The sequence below is a fragment of the Lipotes vexillifer genome, unplaced genomic scaffold (genome assembly GCF_000442215.2).
Source record: "Lipotes vexillifer unplaced genomic scaffold, Lipotes_vexillifer_v1.1 scaffold395, whole genome shotgun sequence".
NCBI classification, from domain to species: Eukaryota; Metazoa; Chordata; class Mammalia; order Artiodactyla; family Lipotidae; genus Lipotes; species Lipotes vexillifer.
In genome coordinates this window covers 4,925,276-4,935,873 of record NW_006797390.1, presented here as the reverse complement: position 1 = coordinate 4,935,873, position 10,598 = coordinate 4,925,276, and positions in this window count along the sequence as shown.

Here is a 10,598-nt window from a genome sequence, read left to right as displayed (position 1 = left end):
GTAATTTTAGTCAAAATAGTCAACTGAGTTCCCTCCCAAGACCTGAAGCCTGGGCACTTCCAGAAAATACATTTTGTTTTCATCTGTTCTGCTTGAGACTGGATTAGTACGTTATCCATGTATATCTCTGTTTCGTGCAATGGTCAGATGTCAGCAGTTAATTTTGCTGGAAAATTGTTGTTCATGTTCTTAGACTGTCTGGGGTTTGATGTGATGGAGCGTCATCTTTTGGATTGATGTTTGTAGACGTTGTTTGAATATTTCTTGAGAGCCTTAAAAGTTGTCTTACTGGCTCTTCAGTGTATGCACTCTTCAGGAATTAAAAGTGGGAAAGGGAACTGGGCCCTTAAACTGAAGATGCAGAAATAGCAGTCTACAAAAATAAGTGCTGCTGGAAAGACCTATGGAATTGGGAATCATATGCCAGATATATTTTATCCCTTGCTTATACTACTGAAAACCTGTATATGATTTATTTGGGGGCCCTGCTATCTGTACCGCCAGGAAAACGCCTATCCCTGGCCCCAGCTCATGCATACGAGCATGTACACATGCAATCACACACACACATACACACGCCTCTGCACTCTGACCTCTACTCATTTACCTGTTCATCTGTGAACCTGCAGGTATCACCTGTGTTATAGAGCAGGTATGTGTTAGCCCAAATGGGGTAGCACTTTCAATTGATTCTAAACATTTGTCATCACTCCCTTTTAATTAAACAAACAAAAAAATCATAAAGATATCATGATAAGGTTTTCCATTTTGCAGTTAAAAACTGCCATTTAAATGAAAGGGAGGGCTTCCCTGGTGGCGCAGTGGTTGAGAGTCCGCCTGCCGATGCAGGGGACACGGGTTCGTGCCCCGGTCCAGGAAGTTCCCACATGCCGCGGAGTGGCTGGGCCCGTGAGCCATGGCCGCTGGGCCTGCGCGTCCGGAGCCTGTGCTCCACAACGGGAGAGGCCACAACAGTGAGAGGCCTGCGTGCCGCAAAAAAAAAAAAAAAAAAAAAAATTGTAAATGAAAGGGAAAAGAATGAAAAAACCAAACCGCAGGAGTTGAGGGTCCCGGGATATTTTCCTCTGGGCTCTGGATGTTTATTACCCCAGTGAGAGCGATGAGGGTGGCTCTGATGCTCTCCTGCCTGGGTTTATACTCCATCACTCCTGGGACAGCTCAGGCGCTCAGGGATAGACAGTGGCCTGGGGTGGATCTCTGGTAGGGCTAGAGACATAGTCATCTCTGAACACTGGTCTCTTCCTGCCTGGGCCATTTCCTGCTACGTTGTTAAGTTCAAAGGGTGTGTATTTTCTGTCCTATGGCCTGCTGAGGAAGTGACATTCCTCAGTGGACACTAGGCTGAAAGGTTTAGGTTATGGCCTTGGATTTGCAGATTTGGGTTTGTGGGCCCATGGAGTGTGTCTTTACTACTCTAAGTCTTTATGTGTGGGTTTAAATACAGGTGACAAGAGTATCTGTCTCAGTGATGTTATTTAGCTGACTGGAAAACGCCACAATATTTTGATGCTTTTTGCAGAAGGGTGTTTTACCCCCACCAAGACTTGCAGCACTCCTCAAATTTGGAAGATGGAAGACTTGTCATAAATGAATGAAAATGTAAGTGATATAATAATACACGAAAGGTATGCAGTGTCAGCATTATTGCAACTCAAGTCTTAGTAAGCTTGGACCCTCTAGCTTTATTTAAACTCTAAATTTTCACTTTTGTTTGTTCCATGTACAAAAACCACGTAATTTCATGGTGTCTTAGTTAAAGGGGACCTGTAGTAAGTGTTCTTTTATATGCTTTACAATTTATAAGGAATTTTCACGTACATTATTTTATTTGACTCTTATGAAAGCTTCTTGGGGTGGCAGGTAAGATGTAGATATTTCTTTCCAGTTGCAGGTTGAATCCGCTGGGAAACAAAGTCTGGGTTGAAGATGATGTGCAGGCAGGTTGTTGGGGTTGCGATCACTATTATACCTGAAGAGAGAAGAGAACACGGATGAACCGGGAGAAGCTGGGCTACGGCGCAGTCACTACAGAAGCCCACCCATCCTGCGGGGAACTCTGACGGTCCTTCAGAGCTGTCCTGGCTGGGAGCCTGTGAGCCAGGCCTTTAGATGTTCTCATTGACCCATCTTTGGATGAGAAGATGGGAAGGAACATGACCTTGGCTGAGGTGACTCTCTTCATCAGAGGGGCAATTCCCAAAGAGGGATGATGGCTGAACGCTCTCCCAGCAGTTGGGGAAATGAGTTCTCCAGGCACGAAGTAGGCTTCGGTGATGCGTCAGAGTCCCCAGTGTGAGGGGTGGGGGTCATACGCTCCTATGTGGCCAGAGGGAAGGCACCCAGAGGGAGAAAGATGAACAGTAAAGCAGAGGAACATTCAGAAGCAGGATCATCAGTTTCTAAGAATCAAGAGTTGACGGTAGTTGATAGATTGACTAGTGAAATGGACAGAGTGCTCTGAGGCCCCTGGAGATGCTCCTTTCTAATGCATGCTAGAAGGCATCTTCCAGACTGGCCTGAGCTCTCCTGTATGGATTGGGTTCAATTATTAATCAGGAGGGATGGGGGATGCTGGCTAATGCTGGCTAATGGCACAGGCTGGGTAATTGCGCTCCTTTGTGTGTTCGGAGCGCAGGTTCAGATGGTATCGACATGGTCTGCTCCTTGCTTTGTCTGCACACCTCGGTGGTGTGATGCTTTGAGGTCCCAGTGAAACACACAAAACCGCTTGTGCAACTTAATGCATCTGAGTAACATTAGGGCTTCCTCTTAATGTGTCACACGGATGATAAAGATGTGCCTGGAAGGGAGCTGGGGGGGAGGGGGCTTTTAAAAGGAACCTCTCAGACCTTGTAGCACCATCACCATGCCCCTAAGTGGTTTTGTGGCTGATTTAGAACTACTGGACATGGGGTTTATACACCTGCAACCTCGTTAAGAGAGGCAGCTTGGCTTTTGGTCCAGAAATGACAGGATTATTTAGATTTTTCATCTGAAAACAGATCTCAGGGGAACTAATTGTTTGGGCAGCTTTGCACTTGGATCTGAAAAAAACCCTCTAGGCTATGTGATTAATGGTAATTCTTATGATTCTGTGTCTCAAACCTGCTAGCAGGAAATTTGCATTTGCTAAAAAGTCCAGCTTGTTGCATAAGAAACAGATCTGGTCCGAAGTAGATTTGAAACTCTTGGGAGCACAAACATGGTTTTCCAAACTTCTGTCATTCTGTCATGTTGAATCACAGTTGCATTGGAAATCTAGGTTTTAAATTTTGAATCCCAAACCTTAACATTTTAATACTTGAAGTTTAGAATAAAATGCCAAGTTCTTTTGGCGTAGATAGTAAATCATATAACCCTATGCATCCCTGCAGTTTATGAACTAACCATTTAAGGAATAAAATTGGATTAGCCATGTTTAAGGCAAGCCGGGTTCAGAGGTGTCAAAGACCTCTGATATTTAGAATTTTCCAGAATCGCTGGGGCCATGCTGTTGCCTGAAGCCTGCAGGTCTCTGAACAAAAGGAATGGGAAGATACAGAGGTTTGTTATCTCAAAGCTTTGGCTCTCCCACCGCCATGCTGGAAGTATTGTCTATGTGTATCTGGGTGTCCCTTTGCAGCGTCTTGGCTTTTTTACTTACTTTTCATTCTTACTTTTTTAATTAAAAATTTCTAGCCACCAGTAAAAAAAAAAAAATAGCTAAGTATGACCCTATTTCAGATCAGACTCTTCTAGAAAAGGGGCCTATTGGGAAAAGCTGAGTCGGAACAGAAAAGTCAATTTCTTTCTGGCACTAGAAACATCATAGCTGTCATCTGATTCTTCTAGAGATATGAGCAAGTCTCCCCAAATGGATTCCCTTCTCTCAAGGACACCAAATCTAAAGGGCTGTACACAATGAGGTCATTAACATCTCAGCGTCCTCTGGTGAAGGAAAGAGTTATTTCTTTGGACTGAACTCAATAGACATAAGGAGCTTAGGGATAGATTAGATTTTCCCAATACAAATATTTGCTCCTACCTAAGGCTCTACTCATCCACTCTCAGAAAGTTATTTGTGGGGATGTGAGTCTCTGAGTTACCTGCCCCCTTGCTGAATTCCCTTGTGACTAATGCCGTCTACACGTAAGTGGGCTTGAGAGGCACGGACGATGCTCGTTTTCCTTTACGCGAAGTGTAAAGATCCCTGTAGGGAGCAAACCTTACCCTGACTTCATCATTACCAAGTCCTGCTCATCCAAGATGACTATTTTGTACAGCACAGCTTCTATTTAGACAGAATGTCTATGTATCCACATTCAAGGGTGGAATAATAGGGGGACTCATATACATGGTTGCTTATGTATTTTGTTTGTCTCAGGTCACACAAAAACTGGATTCTTGGACACAAACTACCAAGGGAGATCCCAAATGTGACAGAGGATCTAGGTTTGCATCAGCTGGAGTTGCTACATTTTGCTGGGATTTTGAGTGCAATAGTGTGAGACATGGCAATCCGTTTTGACCAAGGCAGTTTGGCGAGCATAAGCTCCAGTGCAGAGCTGTAATAGACAAAAAATCTAGACAACATCTGAGATCTGGAATATTCTAGTTACTATGGAATGAAAGTTTCTTGGGTGCCGGCTACTCAGGAGAGAAGAGAAGGGAGTTGGTTCTAACGGTAGGATTTTCTCTCCGGGTCTCTGCAGCCACAGGACAGTGGCAGCCCCCGGGCTTCCTGGTTGCATCTTGGGCAATGTTTCTTATCTCAGAGGAGGCATCACAGAGGTTCTGGCACAGTCAGAAAGATGGATTTTGTTTTGTTTGGATCTGGATTTTTTACTCAGAAGCCAAATCTGGACTCAGAAACCATTTACTGTGTTCCTGAGTTAGTGTACCCCGTTGCTTTCATAGCTGGCCTTTTTCTGGTGAACTGTAAGAGGCAAGTCTTCATTTCCATTATAGACAGAGATCTTTAGGTCAAGAGAAGCCTAACTTGTTATGTGGACCTTGCCTGTAAGCTGATGATAACAAGATCGGGTACTAATAATGCCTTGGATACATGTCATGGGATCATAGAATCTCAAAGTTGATCTGAACCTCTAAAGTCATCTATTTCTTTCACCTATTTTGTGTTTGATTCACCTCCACAGCTTCCCTGCCCGGCCCCCATCTTTTCTGTGTTGTGTGGTCCTCGAAGAGCTTCATGGTTATCAGTTTGCAAATCCAGTTCTTTACCGTTATATCCATGTATCATGAGCTTGATTCTACTGACGGAGAGGGCAGAGCAATGGAAGATGTCCAACTGCTCAAGGTCAGAGAGGAGGGTGGCAGAAGACACAGAAATCAGGAATCCTGATTCTCTACCTACGATTTAGTCATGTGGGCTCATACGGCTTTAAAGATAAGTGATCTGATGCACGCTTAGAAAAATGGTGTAAATAGCAATTAATGTATTTTATCCACGTGCCCATCTCAAGTCATCCTACTGGGACACAGTGATTGTTTAGCGTGATGTTAAGAACATTCGGTTAAGACAAACCCAAAAGGCATTTTTTTACAGACGGAGATGTGTGTGATTTACAAACATTCATTTTAAAAACAGGTTTGTTGAGGTCTTCTTGGTACAAGATGTACATGATTACATATTTTACCAGTGCTGTATATTGTAATATTAAAGATTCAAAATGACTTTTTAGCGTATCGTACGTTATCTTAGTCCAAGCACTTTGGCAAAAAGGAAATAAAATCAGGCTTTGGCTGAATAAGGATTTTAGCAAACATACAAGACTGGTCCACTTTCTCAGATGTTTGGCATCATTATTCTCTAATATGAAAATATTAATGCTCCCCTGGTCTGTAAAGCAAATTCCTTAGTACAGTAACAAAGGACCTTAAAATCCAAGCCAGTGAAACTCCCATGAAAGGAATGAACGTCCTCTCTTTTCTCCAAAGTCGCTGGCACCCAGGAAATCTCCTTTCCTTGTATCATTTTATGCTTACTTCACTTCGTGCACCCAGCCTCGTAACCTCACAGGACTGCTCACCATTTCTAGAAATCGTGTTAATGATATATTTATTTTTAAGTCATTATACCTTTGCAGGATCGCCCTGTGCCTGATATTACCTTGCCCTCTAACTTTCATTTTTTTTAATTTTTAAATTTTTTAAATGTTTTGACCGTGCCACGCAGAATGTAGGATCCCAGTTTGCCAACCAGGGATCGAACCCGTGCCCCCTGCAGTGGAAGCACAGAGTCTTAACCACTGGACCACCAGGGAAGTCCCTCCCACTTTTATTGTTAATAGACAACTATTCAATCCATAAAGACCCAGCTCAGACATCAGCACCACCGTATCCCCATAACACTTTGAAAAACATATTTTAACTAATTGTGATTGTCACCCATCACCCCTATTACATTGAGTTCCTCAGGGGTCAGGATTCATGTTTGGTACACGGTTGGTGTTCAGTAAATACTGAATGAATGAGGTAGGAAATAATACTTTTGCTCTGTTGGATGTTGTGGGGGAGAACGCAAGAAAATTTCTCAAGCAGGTAAGATTTTTAAGTGCTTATAATATATTATTTACGCAACAACTTTCTTCAAGGACCTTAATGTTCCAAAGTCTTTAGCTCCGTTTTATCCTTCCAGATTTACCATTTGACTTTTGAAAACAGGGTAAATAGTTCTCCATCTGTTATTCCTGTGGGCAGGAAACAGACTTCTCTCCTTCACATGGCCCGTCGAGGTCTTCCTTATGAACTTTCGCCTTGATACATTAAATTAAACATTACCTAAGTGGGTTGCAACCATACTGCTTTAAGCATCCCTGGGAGAGGGAAGGAGACAGGGAGTCCTTTCTGGAAAAGATAGTGAAACAAGCCCAGAAAAGGAAGAGAACCTTCTAAAAATGACACTAAATTAATGGCAGACCTAAGACGAGAAGCCAGAAGGCCCAACAGGGTTGAAATATTCTCTCTCTCAGAAGTCAGGCTCTGACTATTCATAGTGCAGTGGGGGACTCTGCCTTTCGTCTTTCTGTCCTCACCCAAGTCCAGGGGTCGTGCGGGCTTTTCCATTTCAGTCTTTTGATTTTTCACGGTTCGTGAAAGCAGATTAACTCTTTTAATGCTCCCAGGATTAAACCAGCCCAAGGCTCCCCCTTTACCCAAAAAGCTATGGAAACACTGGAGTTAAAAAAACTTATTTTTTTTTTTTTAAGTGGATGGCTCAGGTGAGAGCCCTGTTGAGAATCAGGTGGTCTCTCCTCTAGGTGAGCCAGGTCCCTTGTCACCCAGTGGAACCCTGTGCTTCTCTCCTTTGTCCAGATTGTCCACCATCCCCATCGCGGGCTGCTTCTTTGTCCTTTGCGGTGTTTGCAACACCTGCCAATTTAGTACCCTCTTGCCTTTAATGAACGTGCTGTTAGTGTTTTCCTCTCCTACCTCATCATTAATAAAGATGCTCGGGGAAACTGGGCCCATCACCAAATCCACGAAACACCCTGCTAAACACCTCCTCCCACCCATGGCAACATAACCATTTATCATGCCCCTTTGTTTACAATCCCTTCCACTGTTTCTAATCCACGTGGCAGCGCTTACATCCCAGCCAACTTGCCATTCGTTCACCAGGGTGGCAGAGTCCCGCACTTTTCAGCTGTATTGGAAGCAGTGGGAGAGCCTTTGTTCAGTGGAAGTGGAATTTGGTGAGAAGTAAGGGATTTGATGACGAAGGGGCTGATTTTTGGCGTGTGTGTGTGTGTGATTTTTTTTTCCAGGGAAGAAGTAAACAGTATGCAGAGTTGACATAGGAGCCAGATGCCAAGAAAGTGGCAAGTGTAGCCAGTTAATCTGCCAAAGACATGCCAACAGCTTTTGTCAACCCAGAATATATGTAGAGACACTTACAGAAATATACACACTTACTCATTTCCTTGTGGCTTAAAAATAGGCTCACAGTCGCCCTTGACTCCCAAATATTGGATAAGGAGCAAATTCTCTGGGTCCTTTCTCGGGACTGGATTTTATCTGACTTTAATATTCAGACTCTGAGTATTAAAAAACAAGATGCCCAGAGCTCAGTGGAGTGAGAAAGACTTGGCCGCTGACAATAGGATGGGGTGAGCTCACCACTGGTAGAGGAGACCGAGAGGAGTGATTTGTTCTGATGGGAGCGTCTGGAGGGCTGCTGGGGGCCAGGGATGGAGCATAAACTGAGCCTTAAAGCATTCTTACTTTTGCGGGGGAGGGGCCTTCGACAACAGAAATATATTCTCTCACAGTTAGTTCCGGAGGCTGCAAGTCTGAGGTCAAGGTGTTGCCAAGGCTCTGCCCTCTCAGAAGGCTCTAGGGAAGGAGACTTCCTTGCCTCTTCCGGCTTCTGGTGGTTGCTGGCAATTCTGGGCATTCCTTGGCTGGAAGCAGCATCACTGCAATCTCTGCTTGTTTTCTCTCCGTGTGTCTGTGTCTGAACTTCCCGTATCTTATAAAGATACCAGTCGTTGGATTAGGGCCCGTGACGAATCCAGGAAACACCCTTACGTTTTCTCAGTACAGGTTGTTCTTTTTCCTACCTGTGGTCAGTGATCTAATGTTAGTGTGTCTGTCCATATTGTACCTCTTGTGAGTTGCAGTTACCCAAACTGCACACTATGTTCAGGCATGGATACACCGTGAGAGGTGGAGAAGCATTTTCTTTATAATGCCCCTTGGATCAAAGTGAATCTGCAGATTAATTTCAGCCAAGTATCTCTTCTCTGTTCCTGGAATTGCCGAAGCGCTAGATTTACCCTTTTTACGGTAGTTCACGCTTAATAACGATTTGTTTGTCTTTCTCCGCCACAACGTTGTAAGGTTCTTATAGGAGGGAGCCACACTGGGTATTCCTGTGCGGTCCCCACCAAACTGACAGCATGCCTTATGTAGTGGCAGCAGGTTGGTGCTGCATGAATGGATGGCCCTGTGCATAAATGAACGGGCATGTGCGTGGAGGAGTGGGTATCCGAATATTCTCCCAACTAAAAATCAGGGAAACTGAAAATCATTTTCCCTCTTGATACCTTTCCCTCTCACTTTTCTACTTTAAAATTACAGTAGATAAATCCAATCAAAAGACAACATGGGTCATGCAAATAATGCCATTTGCAGCAACATGGATGGACCTAGAGATAATCATACTAAGTGAAGTAAACAGACAGAGAAAGACAGTATCATATGATATCACCTATATAGACTCTTAAAAAAAAAGAAATGGACTTAAATAAATGAACTTATTTACAAAACGGAAATAGATCCACAGACATAGAAAACAAACTTATGGCTACCAAAGGGGAAATGGGGTGGGGGAGGGATGAATTAGGAGTTTGGGATTAATATACACCCTTCTATATATAAAATAGATAATCAACTAGGTCCTACTATAGCACAGGGAACTCTACTCAATACTTTGTAATAACCTATAAGGGAAAAGAATCTGAAAAAGAATGTATGTGTATTAAGAGCCTACTATATTGCATAGGGAACTCTACTCAATAGTCTGTAATGACCTATATGGGAAAAGAATCTAAAAAGAGTGGAGATATATATATATATATAAACTGATTCACTTTGCTGTGCACCTGAAACTAACACAACTTTGTAAATCAACTATGCGTCAATAAAAAAAGGAAAAAAAAAGGTCATAGGGGTTTAAAGAGCATCAGTCATTTTCACTTTAAAAAATAGAACGTGTTTTGTCCTCTTACTTCGCATTTACTCTGTTTCCCCGACTTGTCCACACGTCTTTTCATCAACCTCAGCTCCTGTGAGCTGCCAGCTTCTGCATCTCGGAAGGGAGATGCCAGAGTAGTTGCTGGAATTAGAATGGATTTTGGCACACTTGCCTTTAGACTTATCCAGTGCTTAAAGCGCTCATCTAAACTTGAAAGGAAAGGGCATTTTAAATACACACAGAACTTTTTCATCTTTCTTCAGATCATTCTGGCCTCTAATTCTCTCCATTTCTCTTTCATCTTACGTCGTAGTATTGTAGTATATACATACCACTTGCCTTCTATAATAGCTGTTTAAATCCCATTTTGGTGTATTATTTTATTTTAGTTTACTATTATTTTTAGTGTTTGGGTATTTTAAACGGAGGATAATGGTTGACCAGGATGTAAATGTGAATGTAATTCTATCTCTTCTTTTTGCTTGGGAATGAAAATACCAGGAAGAAAGTATAGAAAGTATGATATTTGTGGAGTGAGCAGGTTCAGTGGAACAAAATCAGGTGGGACTCTGCACGTCTGGGGTCTACTGCTGGTTTTGCCACCAATGGTGGTGCGATCCGGGGTTAGTTACTTCCTCTCTCTGGGCTTCAGTTTCCCATTCATTCCCAGCCTTGATCTCCAGGTGTTTTTTCAGCTCTGCGGTTGCCATGCAGGGGAAACAAAGTCAAGCGGGGTCCTTCCTGTGAAGAGTCAACACAGTCTAAGGGTTTCAAAGCACAACTGGCTTCGTGTTCACTCTGTGATTATTCAGACCTCCTGCTTCTCCTACCCTCCCATGCATCTTTATGATTGAGGGAGGGGAGGAAAGTGGCGGGGCGG